The sequence below is a fragment of the Anas platyrhynchos genome, chromosome 1 (genome assembly GCF_047663525.1).
Source record: "Anas platyrhynchos isolate ZD024472 breed Pekin duck chromosome 1, IASCAAS_PekinDuck_T2T, whole genome shotgun sequence".
Lineage (NCBI taxonomy): Eukaryota > Metazoa > Chordata > Aves > Anseriformes > Anatidae > Anas > Anas platyrhynchos.
In genome coordinates this window covers 113360828-113376365 of record NC_092587.1, presented here as the reverse complement: position 1 = coordinate 113376365, position 15538 = coordinate 113360828, and positions in this window count along the sequence as shown.

Here is a 15538-nt window from a genome sequence, read left to right as displayed (position 1 = left end):
TTGTGTTAAAGTAAGCTATAGAACAAAGAGAAAGCAACTAAGCGGTCCTGATAGGCAACCAAAACTCTAAGAAATAATAGCACGTTCAGTCTTTTCAGCTTGCTAACTCACTGTCTATCAATTCTGCCCACAGCCAGTACAAATTTAGTGTCTGTTCCCCACTCACCTGCTCCCCTGCTGAAGGAAAATAAAACAAAACTCACCTGCTCCACTTTCTAGCTATTGTGAGCCAGGAGCTCAGCAGAGTGGCAAGAGAGCTCAATTGATGCCTAAATTAAGCTCTTACTGATGGACTGCAGGTGTTACTGTTCCAATTTCAAATGAAAGAGGTTCTTGGGAGTTTATCTTTTGGGGAAAATTAGATTCCCCAATTTGGGGAATTGGGGAAAGTTAAATTAGAGTTGGTGTTTTTGGAATTTTTGTGTCCAGTTGTGGAGTGGGCTGGGCAATATGACATCAATTAAGTTTTTCAAATACATTTTCACTGAAGGGGAGAGAGATATATCTCTTTTATCTCTTTTTTTTTTTTTTTTTTTTTTTTTTTCTGAGCCTTTGCAAACTTCTTAGTTTTATAATTTCTTTTTCTCGAGTAAGAGAAACACTTTTTCACTGAGTCCACTCAATGCAAGCTTGTTGAATAGCACTGCTCTACTCATGTCTCTGAGGCACAAATGGTTTGCTTTGTTGTTTCATTCTGCAGCTGAATCCCAGTATTTACCTTGCATTGCTTCTGAAGCAGAATATTGATGGGGTAACTTATTCTTTGGAAAAGCTTCATGCATTTATATGCTTGATGGATGGAAAAAAAAAATAAATTGGGTATATCTGTGAGTTTTCAGAGCCTGGATAGTTATCCAACTGCAAAGTAGTGACCTTAGTAGGTTTTATTATCTGGCTGAAAAGTTATATATATAAAAAAAAAAAAGATAAAAAACCCTTCAGAAAACAAGTCTGACTTGAACATCTGGAGGATGAGGAGTAGAAAAATAAATGAAAGGGCCTGCTGTATTCTGTGCCAGTAGGATTTGCAATCCAGAAAGAGATGCAAATGACTAAGGCTGAGTGATCTACTTTCTGTAAGCAATCAGCGTGACAGACTTAACCCCTTTTTTTGTTTGCAAATTATCCTGAAGTAAGTGCTGTTGCTTACAGATGTGTTTGCTATTTGCATACACTTTGTGAATAAACTTCTGCTTGTGCATTAGTCATGCCCTATTCAGCATGACTATTGCTTGAGTGTTTGTTGTTTATGGGGTGTGATTCACCAGACCTGCAAGGAGCTCTAAGGAGGGCTGCGTGAGCATTACTAGAAATATGTATATGAATGCACATTCGCAGATTGTAAGCATGTTTGTGATACTTTTCATCTCCCTGCAAACAATCCTATTTCTGAAGAAAACTTCGTTTGTGCAAAAAAAAAGTACCCTGTAATTAGGAACTTTTGGATCAGAGATGGTTGTGGAAAACTTCTTGAAGCCAATTACCTGTGCCTGAACATCTCTGATAATTCCTTCTATTGAGCAAGATGGCAAGTGGCCAGACAAGGGCAGAAGGGTGTGGATGTCAGTGGGTACAACCTGGTAATGTGCTTTGTACGTGTCTGTGTTGGCCCTCTGAGAAAAATGCCTGGGCCTCCATCACAAGGCACATCCATCGTTGTCCCCTGTTACTGCGGACGTGCCTTAGCCTGAGCAATGCACGCTCCTGCCATGGCCTTGGTCTCCTGAGGGATCTCTGCCCTTGGGGTTGCTGCAGCCCTGCCCTGCCCTGACCCTGGTGTGCAGGTTTGTAGGTGGCCTTAATGTGGATTGCAAGACATGGGAAGTTTGGGGTTGTACAGTGTCAGGCCTGTAGGTACTTCAGTATGAGTTCAATGAATATCCTACCAGATTCAGGTCAGTCTATTGTTTGGTTTGCACTGCAAAAAGGCCCAGTGTCCACATACTGTGTCCCCTGATGGAAACGTGATATGACCAGAAAACAGAACTGGGACCAGGAGGGAAATGCCGAGGGTGGGGAAATGGCAGGAGCAGACTGGTACTGGCGAAATGATGTGGACACAGGCTGGCTCCATGAAGCTCATGGCTCCTGGGTCATTTAAGAGTTTAATGATTGCTTCAAAAATATATCTTATACTGAATAAAAATTGTCTGTGCTCTCCAGATGCCTCCCTTCCCTGGCCTAATTTTCATTAAGAAAACATAATAAATTCTGCTTTTTTTTTTTTTTTTTTTTTCCCTGTTTTTGTTTTGCTTTGTTTTGTTTTGTTTTTTTGGGGTAGGGAGCAGGAGGGGGTAAGGGAAAAGGGAAGAGAAGCTGAGGAAGATCCTTTCTTCTTCTTCAGTTTTAAAGCATGAAAAGACAAGAAAACAAAACACGTGATAGGGGATTTGTCCTAGCCCCAGAAGTCCTCTTATCTTTCTTTTTCTGCTGACTTCCTGCTCTGAATGCTTTGGCAGCTTTGAGGGCAGCGTCTAAACTTTGCAAACATGAAGGAATTCAAATGCAACCCTGGACGTCATCACATTTTCCAAGTTGGACATAAATCATGGTTTGTTATGGTTATTCTCTTGAGAGGCAGAGCATGTGCAAGGAGATAAGAGCCTGGAGGAAGGAGAGGCATAGGGTATCTTGGAAAAAAGGAAAGGCCATAGGAAAGACTTAATAAGAAGTGTTTTGACAGAATCAATTGAGCTGAACAGCCATTGAGGAACTGGTGTGAGTTCTCATTGTTGTGGGGACGTTGCCCCACCTAATTTTAAGTACATTTTCTACGGAGCTGGCAGGGAACTCTCTCCCCTGCCATTCAGATTTTGTGTCACTGAAAGTGGGATTTTCCCGGTGAGGCAGTATTTTCCAACCACAGCAGTGCACTGATTCATCAGCCAGATCCTCAGGTGCTATAAATAGACACAGCTTCCGCCAGCCCCAGTGGTCTTGCACTGACTTACATCAGCACCAGAAACTTGGGGTGGAAAGTTCCCATCAGTCTGCCCAGTCTCCGTCCCTGCCACGGCCAGCTAGCCTCTTACTGTGCTAGAGCTGGGAAGAGTTACACAGCTATCCCAAGCAAAATGGAAAACTTGCTTTCTCTTAATGAGTTGCAGGCACATGTTAGTTCCCTTTCAGGAAGCTTTTTCTTATATCCATCCCATGTTTTTTCATGCTTAATCCTGCTTTGCTCTTAGCTTGACCCCGTTTTTCTCAGTTGCTGGTGGTGTTTGGATGATTTGGGGTGGGATGTTCTGCTGGCCCTCTGCGACAGGACTGAGCACCCTGGGGGTCTGCCTCAGAGCCGCTCCAGCGGTCTGAGCCCTGGCTTTAGCTGTGGATTTAGCGCTTCTAAATATTAATCTTTTTAACTGGGGAGTTGGCTACTTGGCCAGTGGGAGGTTAACCTGAAGAACAGCTCCAGACAAGGACGTAATTATATTTATACCTTGGCTGCATTGTGTGGAATGCAAATGAGTGCTAAATGGCTGTAATTACCTACACAGGGTGCAACATGTCACTCCTATTTTACAACAACAGGACTGAGGCCACCTGAGCGTGGACCTGTTGCTTTGGCTGTCCTTGGGTTTCCGACAGCTTCCACCCTGCCACTCTTCTCCGCTTAGCCAGCATATTTCATAGCAGTAACACCCAATCACTATGCTAAATGGTGTTCAGAGGTGTTTTTACCTCCCCTGGCATGCTATTATTTACTCCGTTAGGATGCCACAGAACGAACAAGGTTGAACAACTGGTTAAAAGATGCTCATTATATCCAGAAATATTTAATGAGGTGTTTTTTTGCATCCCTATTATACTTCGGCCTCTAAGGAGAGGGGGGATATGTATAATTTGGCTGAACTTGTTTCTTTCCAATGAACTATGACGTCAAAAATCTCTCTGAGTTCCAGAAATAAAGCACAGTGAGACTTGCTCTCTTTGTGCCAGATTTGGCAAAAAAAAAAACAAAACAACCATATATATATATACGGGGAGATCACTGGATTGCCATCAGGGATTTGGATCTGGACAATCACGATTCATTGCAAGTGTAGCCAGCCTGTGACTAAGACACCTACATGTGGACCCTTAAGCACATCTTTCATGTTGAAGCTACGTCGGGTGAGGTCTACAATGGGTAAAGCAAACCCAAGGCTATGGGTGGAAATGAGCTGCAGAGGCTGCTGAGCCCCATGCAGCAGTTCCCATAGGGCTAACCCAGAGCTTCAGCAGGGCACTGCTACCCTCACTGGTGAGCTCTGCCTGCTGTCTCGCCTTTGACTCTGATGGATCCCAGCTACACCAAGTTTCCTTTGTGTCTTGTCATCACCCGGGGCCTTGTCATCACCTGTGGCCTTGTCTCTCCCATTCTCTGGACTTAGGGAAATGTGGGTCTGTGGTGAAGAGGAGCTCCTCAGCCCTGGCACTAGCAGAGGAATATGGGCAACTGATTTCATTTCAGGAGAGGAGGGGAGGGCCAAGGGGAGGAGGTGGCAAGAAACTCACAGGTGTCTGCTGAGAAGGTGTTAGTCTCTGGGATGTGCAGACTTCCCTGTGCTTAACTGAGTACCACACTGACTCCATTTTATACCCTTGAATAATATTTTTCTCTATTGGACTTTTTTTCCACATAGAGAATGCAGCAGTTCTGTTATACAGGGCTCTGTCAGGCATCTCATGTTCTTTCATAGGGCTTTCAGAGGACTTGAGCACCTCTCCTATGAAGAAAGGCTGAGAGGGCTGGGGATGTTCAGCCTGGAGAAGAGAAGGGACTCACTGTGACCTTTCAGTATTTAAAGGGGTCTTATAAAAAAGACGGAGAAGGGCTCTTTACTCCGGTATATAATCACAGGACAAGGTGGATTGGTCTTAAACTAAAAGAAGATAGATCTAGACTATACATTAGGAGGAAATTCTTCATGGTGAGGGTGATGAGGCACTTGTCCAGGTTGCCCAGAGAAGCTGTGGATGCCCCACGCCTGGAGGTGCTCAAGGCCAGGCTGGATGGGGCTTTGGGCAACCTGGTATGGTAGGAGGTGTCCCTGCCCATGGTGGGGAACTTGGATGATCTTTGGCTGTTGAGCTCCCTCTATTATTCATGTTCAGGTTGCCCCACACCAGCCATGGGGGCTTTCCTCAGCCAATTTTTTCTCATTCACCTCAGAGGAGGAGGAGGACAGGGAGGAAGAGAGGTTCACTAGGTGGCAGTCTGCCCTCCGACTATCAGTAGGAACATGGGCAAGTGGGTTTGTGAAGGGGCTTGTGAGAGGCTTTGCACGAGTCCCAGGGCCAGGTGCCCAACTCTCACGTCGTTCTGGGAGTCACGGAGCAGCCGGTGCTGTTTGCAGGGTGCACAAGCAGGTGGCTGGCTGCACAGGAGTCCCTGTGCTTTGTGTGTTTCTAGACCATGTGTTTGTGGGAGAAAGCTCAAACTGATGGCCACAATATGCCTGCAGAGTTAATAAAGTGAATTAAGCTAATACCATTAAGTTTTACCAAACTCAAAGCTTGAGCTGTGGGTCATGATTTTTGTGTTATTACAGCATATTCTTCCCGTGTTTTGGAGCTGGCAGATCTCTCAACATTAGTCCTCGCCGTAGTCCAACTGGTTGTGTTGCTGCTTCCAAACTTTCTGGTTGTCTAAATTCCTGTTATTTCAATTGGATCGCCTTCTCTCTTGGCTCTGCACCGCTACACGGGGTGGCTGTGCTGTGTAAAGGCTGTCAGCCTGATTCCCATCCACATTCTGGCAGCAGGCACCTTCCCACCCACTCAGGGGTCATTTTACTTTGCTGGAGTGCTTTGTCTCTGTGAAAGATGGATCCTGGAGGCAGCCTGCCCCATCTTACGGGGCTGCATGCTCTCTGGTCCCAAATCTGTTTGTGGAGCATCCCTTGATCATGCTAGATGAAAACATCAGCTGGGATTTATTTTTTTGCTGTCCCACTGACTGCTCCTGCCTGCAGAGGGGCTCCCACTGGTGTCAGTGCTGGTGGGCACTGGCTGAGGGCAGCTCCCACCTCCAGGTTCTCAGCAGCTTTCAGGCGGTCCCATTCTGCATCAGTTCTGTGCAAAGACACCACCAGGGACCCTTCCAGCACCCTCCTGCATTGAGTAACCACTTAATAACATGCTAAGGGGCTGTCCCTGTGAAAGCCAAGGAGACATGTGATTGGAAATCCAGTTGTGTTATGTGCAACATTAGCTTTTCCAATATCAGTCACGTGCCCACAGTCCATGATGTTTGCCTCTATCCAGAGTAAAATTAGTAGGTGTGTCTTATAAACAAAAAATAATAATCCTGTGAGTCACCGCGAAGAATTCTCCCTTCTGTGGGGAGTGCTTATTAATCTGGAATTTTAAGTGAGGGGAAGGGCAGCACAGAGTTTCTGCTCTTTCTGCTTCTTCCTGCAGCTGGCAGTGTGGCCTTCCATGGCACTTCTGGTGGACGATCATGGACATGTGTGTGCTGGAGCCACCAACCAGGCTCCACGACTCCTTTGGTTCCAATTTCATTTCTTCATTTATTTATTTATTTATTTATTTTGGTTGGTTTTGCTCATCTTGGTTTCTAAATGGATCTGAAAAACCCATCATTTCGCAGTAGAGCTGCTTGCCCAGAGGTGTTGTCATCAGATTCGGGCATGAGCCACACAGCAGGCTTCAGTAGCCTCTCTGCTCCCCTCTGGGAGTGCTCTGCTTTACAACCCAGACTGATGCATATATATTTCACCCTTATTCCTGTGATTCCCTGAGGGAAGTCACAACATCTGTATTAAGCACAGGTAGATATCTATAGTAGGTAAATATCTAAGGCAGTTTGACCACAAGACTTGAGAGGCTGTTTGGTAAAGTTCCTGTTGTGATAGATCCAAAACTCTGGAAATTTTGCTACTTGTTTTCAGGCCTTTTGTCAGCTGGAAACCTGTGCCAGATCTCCAGTGTGTCAAGGAGACTGCTTCTGCTCTCTCTACATCTGGACCCCTTGAAATTAATTTTAGAAATGGCAAAAGCAACTTTATCTTACAACTCCACCCAAAAACTGCCACCATCATCCCTCTGCATCTTTGAATGAGGACTGAACTGAGGGAGCATAATTCTCTTACTGTGCCCTGTGACAAGTCAGCTGCATGCCTCTTGATCCATTTAATGCTGCTTCTCCTGGAGATTTCACAGAGGCAAAGGACTGGAAAATATTAGCACTGTTGGTTATTTATCTCACAGTAAGCTTACTATATTGAATCACTGCCCCAGTAAAATATTGTCTTTCTCTATGATTCCTTCATACAAGGTCATCTTCAGCAATTAAAATGGCTTCTAAAAAAAGTTGTCATTACAACTTTTTTTTTTTTTTTTTTTTTTAAAGGATGCCAATGTGCATTCAAGTGCCATAAACATGTTGAGTAATTGAGTATTTTATCTGAACAGAACGAGACATGCGGAATTTATTTTTAGAACTTGAGCTTTAAATAAATAGGACTTTTAAACACAACTCCATTTTGGATAATGAGATGTTTCCATGGACATAATGGCTATTTTCAGTATGTTCTCCCAAGGCTCTTCTTTTTAAACGTGATATTTTACATATAAATTGGAGCGGTACAGAGTATGTGTGTACAGAATATGTTGTGAGGGGTCAGCTCTTCTTGAGAGTAAATATTTGTATATAAGTGGGTGTGTGCAGTGTGTCTTGCAAGAACCATGGGTAACAGTAGGAGTTAATTTGGTTTAATAATCAAGCTGGAAAAATCTAACAGATTGATCAAACTCATTTCTTGTTTTCCTAGTGTGAAAGGCATTGCTTGAGTATATTTGCTTATTGCTATTAGATGTCCACTGTATAAATATCTATATGCTTATGTAAACATTAGCTGTGATGTATATGTCCATCAAATTGCTTGTCCCACTTCTTAGCTGTGGAAAAATTTGATGCTGTTCAGTGGAAGTAATACAGCACATATAGACAGTGTTTTCATGCTGTTGTGTGGTGCTTTTTGCTTAATGCACGCTGCAGAGCCGACCGAGTGACAGGAGCAGCTCATCACAGCACCGAGCAGAGCCGTGCTTTTTGTTTGGGTAAGCAAGAAACAGGAGATTTCCATGAGCTGGTCTGAAAGGGGTATATAACATTTCTGTTTTCCACAGCCAAGGTACATTTTCAATCATGCGTGTTTCTCTGCTGAATCATCCCTGACACACCTACACAGAGCTGTGATTTGCCTCAAATAAGTACCAATGCCTGAAATAGATCTGAGGAGACGTGTGCAGCAGTGGTTGTCAAAAGAGAGAAACACATTTTATGTTTTGTTTTATATATAGATCAAGTCACCAAACTAGTCCATGTAGGAAAAGAAAAGTTTCAGTTCTCGTTTTCCAAGAACTGATGTTTTTTTTTCTCTCCTCCGCTTCCTCCCTGCTGAGTAGCCTGCAGAGTGTGCATGCTCGCTTCGTGGCACCATGGGGAAAATCTGATGCAACCAAATGAGAATGAATAAAAGAGGGGGTAAAAAAGATGACTTGGGGTACGTTGGGACTCCTGCAGGCAGCTGGGACAATGTGGGGCACAGCGTGTCCCTCCCCACCAAACCAGTATCAGGACCTGTTGTGCCCTGGGCTCCCCATGCTGCAGGATGGGTGACAGCACCACGCCTGGGCAACAGATCCTCGCTGGAGACGAGTGACCTGGTCCACTTCCCCACATTAAATGAACGCCTGTTATGTTGGGCTTTACCTCTTGCGTGCTGCGAGTGACCTTGCCCAGTTATAACTGCTGGGTAAGTGAATTTTTGTTTTTGCAAGGGCCTGTCTCCTCCCCGCCCTCTTGCTAACCCACTTGTGGACAAATCTTCCCACTTGGAAACCAGCCTGTCCCATTAAGCTTTTCAAGCAAGGTGATGATTTCAAATGGTGGAGCACTTGGGAGCCGCTCCCAGGTGCTAGCAATGCCTGCTGCTTAGGAGGACATCTACCTTGGGCTGTTGACACCAGCTCAGAGTAGACAGGGAGGAGAAAAACCAGCCTGAACACAAGGAGAGTCTAATACTGCCTGTATTAGATTACTCGTGACACAGTTGGACAAGTAATTTCCCTGCAAACTTTCTCAGTTGCAAACTCATCCTTCCAAGTACATGAGAGCCCTTCGGTCACTAAGGTCACTCCAAGGGCTCAGCAAAGGTGTGCCAAAACCCATGCCAGATCCACAGAGCTCAGGACCCCTTCCTCAAATGCGGTGGGGCTGGACCAGGGCAGGTGGAGCAAAGGCAGAGCAAAGCCAAAAGTGCAAAGCATCTTCCAAAAGATCTTGGATAAACTGCAGCAGTATTTTTTTTCCCTTTCTCTTTCCTTGAAGACAGAAGTGTCAGAAGTGGTTTGAATCCATCACACTACCTGTAAGTGTGCGTAGCTGGTGTTTGTTTCTGCTGCTGTCTATGCACAACTGGGCAGCTAAAATGTAAGAATTTAGGACATATTTGACATGACCATGCAGTTTTACAACATGAGATAAGCAACAGATGATGGCATGTTTAAGACATTTTCCTTGATAACAGATTAAATAATTTACCGGTAATGACAGGGAATGATAAGAGAGGTCAATGAACTGCATTGCCCTACACTTGAACTGCAGGAACTGCATCCATGCAGATCACTGGGGTTTTTGTTTGTTTGTTTTGGGTTTTGTGGTGTTTTTTTTTTTTTTTTTTTTTTTGTTTTGTTTTGTTTTGTTTTGTTTTGTTTCATTTTGTTTTGTTTTGGGGGAAGGGGGGTGTGATTGGCAACAATTTGTTTTCTTCACCACAAAACAGATCCAATGGAAAATGCCTGTGGGGAAAAACAAAATGAAGTGTATGTGTAAAAGCTGCGTGGGGGGAAATGTGAAAATTTATTTAGTGCTTGCTTGAAGGACGTACACTGGATAGGCACATCTGACAGAAATGAGCATAGGAGCAGGATTATCCCACCTGATCCCAGCAACACATCTGTTGGACAGGAAGCAGAGGAAAGGCTCCAAACTCTTGATTTCTTTCCCTTTTTTCTGTCCATCTGTTGGTTCCCTTCTTTTTTCATTTTCTTTCTCTCTCTCTTTTGCTCTGTTTCAGAATCTTGGTCTTCCCCATGGCCTTATATCTTCCTCAGTCCTAGTGGATGGTGATCCAAAGCTGACCGGCACTCCAGTGAGACAGGAGTGAATCAAACCCTGCTTGCAGGAGCTCTTTGAGGGAAAGGCGCTTATTTGTCTACAACCAAAAGAAGCAGAAGACAGGATCACTTCTTCAGCTGCCCTCACGTGCTCAACGTGAGGTCTGGCCATGCTCGGGATCCATCCTTAGATGCCAGGGAGTCAGGTCACTGTGTGGGTGCCCCAGCATGATCTGGGTCATCGCCTGCCTGTGCACTGCAAGGCTCAGTGAGGTGCTTTTGGCCTCCCTCCCTGGGGCTGGGATCCAGGCTCGAACCCCAGTGACCCAGTTTTCGGGGGCTCCCTCTCGACGGGCATCACACGAGCAAACCTGGCTTCCAGAGCTGGCTGGGGAGGAGGAGGGCAGTGCTGGAGGAGATTTACTTACCATGGGCCTTCAGACAGAAAAGATGACCATCAAATTGCACATGTTTTATTGGGAAACATGTTATGTAGATAACATGCTTGCCATCTGGCCTGCTGGCTCTCTTGCCCTCTGGGTGCTTCAAATTGGGGGGTTGCTCTGGATGGGCAGAAACCAAAGCAAGTCAACTGAGTTCTGTAAAAAGCAAATGGGACCCTGCCCTAAAACAGGGCTCTTACAAGCTTTCAGGAACAGAAATTGCTCCAAACACCCTGTTTTTGAAACATGATGTGGGGTAGGCCAAAACACCTGGACAGACTGCTTCTAGCAAAGGGATGAGAGTGCTTGTGAGAGCAAAGAGGCGAGGGAAGCAGGTAACCAAGCATTTAGTCTGAAATGGTGTGAGGGAAGAATGAACTGCAAAGTGCTTCATAGGCAGGCCAGACTTGTAAAATACCCGTTCTTTATTGGGTATGATGATGAACAGGAAAAAAAAAAATGAGATGTGCGTAGGACTATTTTTGTACACTTTTGTTTTGGTTCTGTTTGACTTATTTTATTTATTTATTTTCATTTCTCCATTTTGGGGAGCATGCTGGGACTCCTACCATTGCCCACTCCATTCCCTTTTGGTCTGGGTTGTCACCCATAACTGTACCCAACAGCAGGGACCCTCAGTAGGCTTTGGCTGAACAACCAAAGGATAATTTTACTATTCACAGCCTCATGCAAAGTTATCTTACAATCTGTTTCCAGTGACCATATGGGGGAGGGAGAATTTAAATGGTGGGGAATTATAAGAGGAAAAGGTTTCTGTGGCTTTTTAAAGTTAAGATCGCAGATAAAGAAGGGAAAGGCAACAAAAGGCCTCAGAAGATGAGCAAGTCCATTGAGAAATATATGAGTGTGAGAGCAGGGAGATGCATCAATGGGTCTGAGAACCTGCATTTTCTTCTCCCTTCTCTTCTAAAAGAGGAAGATGGTTTTGGGCCAGACTGTGCCCTCAGTCCATCTCACATGGGACTTCAGCGTGAGTGTGTATTTCCTGACTGGTGAGCTTGAAACGTGAAGGGCTCCATTCAGTCCAGCTGCAGCACTCTGGAAAGCTGTTTGCTCCCTCACCAGCAGTTACTATTCCTATAACAAAAAAGCATGTGGGCTCATGACGCATCCATTCAAGCTTATGGTCTGATGTATTAAATAATACACTGGCCTGTGGTCTGTGGCAACTGAGAGAGCACGTGTTTGTCTCTGCCAGCTATGTTACAGTGGTGGTAACTTAGTGGAGAGACGAACACATGAAGTCAGAGCCCTGTGTGTGAAAGCTGGTTGTATCCCCAGTAATTGGTGGTCTAAGAAAAAGGCTTCACCTTCAGCAGGAGTAGCAAAAAGTAGCTTAGCAAGTTAGGTAAAATTATTGTGTCAGCATTAAAAAATAGCAGTCAGAAATTGGGAGCTCTGAAGGCATCTGACAGTGTTTATGCTGACCTGTGACTTATTCTGTATATGAGAGGAAAAACAGCAATCTATTTTGAAACTGAATGGACAAAATATCAGTTGTTAAGTATGTGTGGTGAGAAGCATTTCTTCACTGTCCTGGTCTCTGTTTAATTAATTGATGCTACTGAATGGAAGATTTGAATCTTGATGCTTAGGCCTGTTAGGGCTTCTGTGGTCTTAAGTGGTGACAATGATGAGGTCATGGCCATGCAGGCATATTAATTTTTAGCAGATCTGTCTTCATCCAATGCAGATTTGACTTTTTCACTGTGGCTTACAATGCTAGGGTTTTTCAAGATTACATTTCCTTTTTTATTTGTTTGTTTGTTTAACCTTTTATTGTGGTTTGGGTGTTTCCCATACAAAAGTTGCATGCAGGCTGTACAGAGAAAGTATCTTTCACTGGTGTGAAACTGCTGATGTTTTAGGGTTAATTTGTACTGGAAAGTAATTTCATATTTCAACTAGGGCATAAATTTAAAATACAACAGTGTTTTTGCTTCTGTGTACCACAGCATGCATGCCTATGTCAGAGTAACATGTTGAAGCTGTGGACAGCTTCAGTTTTCAGTAAAGCTAAAACGTCAGAGTAGACAAAGCAGCCTGAAACTTAACAGTTAAAGGGACTGAACTCAACCAGTTCAGTCTTTCCTCTTCTTTGTTACTTGAATTCAAATAAGCTCTAGCTATCTATCTGCATTATAAGCATGTCTATTCTCCATTTGGAAAAGCACTGAGACCCACGAAGTTCAGTTTTTCCATGAAGTACACAGTGGTGAGATTTGCTGCTGTGGTGTTGAAAAGAGACTGGCAAGAAGAGGGGAAAAGTTAGTGTCATGGTGTTCCTGTTCGCCTACCTCTCTGTCTTTTACAAGCAAGAAGAAAGTGTACACTGCCACTGCTGTGTTTGCCCCCAGTAACTTTTTGTCATAAGATGTATTTTGAGCAAGTAAGTGTGGCTGCCTGGCAGGTGTGGCTCAACTGTCCAGAATGATGCTTTCTCATTTGTGTCTGAGATAGATGCTGGTGAAGGATAGTTCCTTGCATACACATCTGCACTGCTGTGTGTTGGTCACGAGATCTCTTGGGCTTGTGTAAGCACGTGGTGAGCTCTCCTGGCACTGGATTTTCTGTGCAGAGATCGTTGCCAAGTATTTCAGCAAGAATGAGGACTCTGCACTTTGACAGACTGTTCCCCATTGCTCACACATATGGTTCCAAAATCATCTGCGCAGATTGTTTTCCTCCTTTGACAAAGCCAAGTGTCATTATGCCACGGTACTTACTGGTACATTTTTGGTGGAAGATTGTTTTAAAAATAAATCTCAATGCTCTTTATTCACCAGTCTGTTTTGAAAAAAAAAACCACAACAACAACAACAACAAAAAACTAAAATTTCTGAGTTTTATTTATTTATTTATTTATTTATTTATTTTAGCTAGAATCGACTATATAGCACAGCAGCAAGGAGCTCAAGTACTACGAAAAACTGTTCATTAGTAAACTTGGTGACCTGTATTGGCAAAGCTCCCATACCAAAATTCCACCCTGTTACTCGGCAGTAGGTGCGACCAGCGACTGACGTTAGTTTTGCAGTTTGAGGCTTAAAAAAAAACCCAAAACAAAACCAACATGTAATAATTTGCAGATGTTGGCAGCAGGCAATGATGCCTGAGTTGGAGCTCTCTTTGGGTGCCAAACCACAAATATATATCATTTTTTATAGTCTACCATTCCTGGAACTGAAAGAGGCTTCAAAACAATCAATATGTAAACACGAATACAGAGCACTCCCTTCTGAGCTTCACCAGTGCTGCTACTGCTACGAGCTGCCTGCTAGATACAGAGGTCTCTTTTCTCACTCACTATGCCTTTCTTCAAAACAAGTTTGTGTTTTTTTTTGCCTTCTGTTTAGAGGTATAGGTGTGCAGGGCTGGTACACCTCCTTCCAGAAGAGGGAAGATATTTACAGTTCCAGAAATTTTAGAAGTATTAACAGATGCAGATTTTGGTGTCTTTTTAACAGATTTGCTCAATTTGCTAGCCCAGGGAGTGCCAAGTTGTGGTCAAATGCAAGCAACTCGCAGCCACTTGCTATCAGAGTTAAGGTTATAGTATAGCCTGCCATGAATTAGCTGACTCTTGTCCGGGAATGTCTAGGACACCAGTCACAAACTGCAACACCACAGGACTATGTCCTGTACAAATACATTTTGGAGAGAGGCTCCTTTCCCCAAAAAGTGTGATAGAAGTACAAGACAGAAGCCACTGGGAGAAGGAGAGAGTTGAGAGTGGAATAAGGATACCATAATACTCTGCTGGTCAGGAGGGCATTGGGTGTTCTCAGAACACCTAGAATTTCTTTTCATATTAATTTCTGTACTTATTTTTGTAGCCTTTCTGATAAAGGAGAAATTTTTAAGAAGAGCTTGAAATATAATGAAGTTTCTGGGAGTCTCTTTGTAGTTGCAGGAAGCAAAAAGGAGACTTTGGAGAAAACCCAGAAGTGCTTGTTCATAAAGTGGCAAGCTGAAGATGGAAGGGACATTGCTGGCCTAACTTGGTGTGGTTTGGAAGCTTGCAGCAAATGGGAGATGGTGAAGACAAGTTACTGATGGTTTGGTATGGCAGAAAAGGTGGGGGGAACTGCCTAGGGACAGGGGGTACCAAAATGGTGAGGAAAACCATCTCTTGGAAATATTTGGGATGTGCAAAAGTAGAAGCTTTCAATTATTAAGGGTAAAGAAAAAGGTGCGGTATGAACGAAGACATGAAGTATTTAAAACCCACACGGAAGATTTTTGGCTGCCTGGATGGGTAGGAGAGTTCATAACTTAGAGACAAATCAGAGAGATTCTGGATGAGCTGGACATAGCAAAAGGTCTCAGCAAGCTACAGAGGCCTGTGGTCACACTGGCTAAATCCCAAGTGATACAAAAACGTTGGAGAAGACAGATGAAAAATTGGATGCTATACAACAAGGTCTAATGTAAAATCCTGGATTTAACTGAGAATAAAGCAGACATTTAAATTATCATTGTCCTCTGATATTTTTTCAGAAAATGGCTCTGGAATTTAAAGCAAAAGGAAATGGGGCAATGTGATATTCTGGAAAAGGCAAGCATCCTACTGGCCACACTGATCAGAAGATAGTGAACTAATCCCTTTGCTCTGTGGAGCACTAGTAGAGCTATTCCTGGTGTGATTCAAGAAAATCAGGCTGCTTGAATGGAGAGCAGCAGAAAGCAACAAGGGTGAATGGAGATTAGAAGAAAATGGTCACATATAATCTGGGGTTACTTAGTCTAGAGAAGAGAAGGATGAGAGAGACTATTGTAATGTAAAAGGTTGCTGCAGAGATGAAAGGAATAATCCACTCTCCTTTTCTGTAGTCATTAGGACAAGAAGTCCCAGGCTTAAACTGTGGCAAGAACAACTTAAGTTGAACATCAGGAAACACTCTCTAAGAATCAGAATAGCAAAATCAGGCATAAATTAGCTGGGG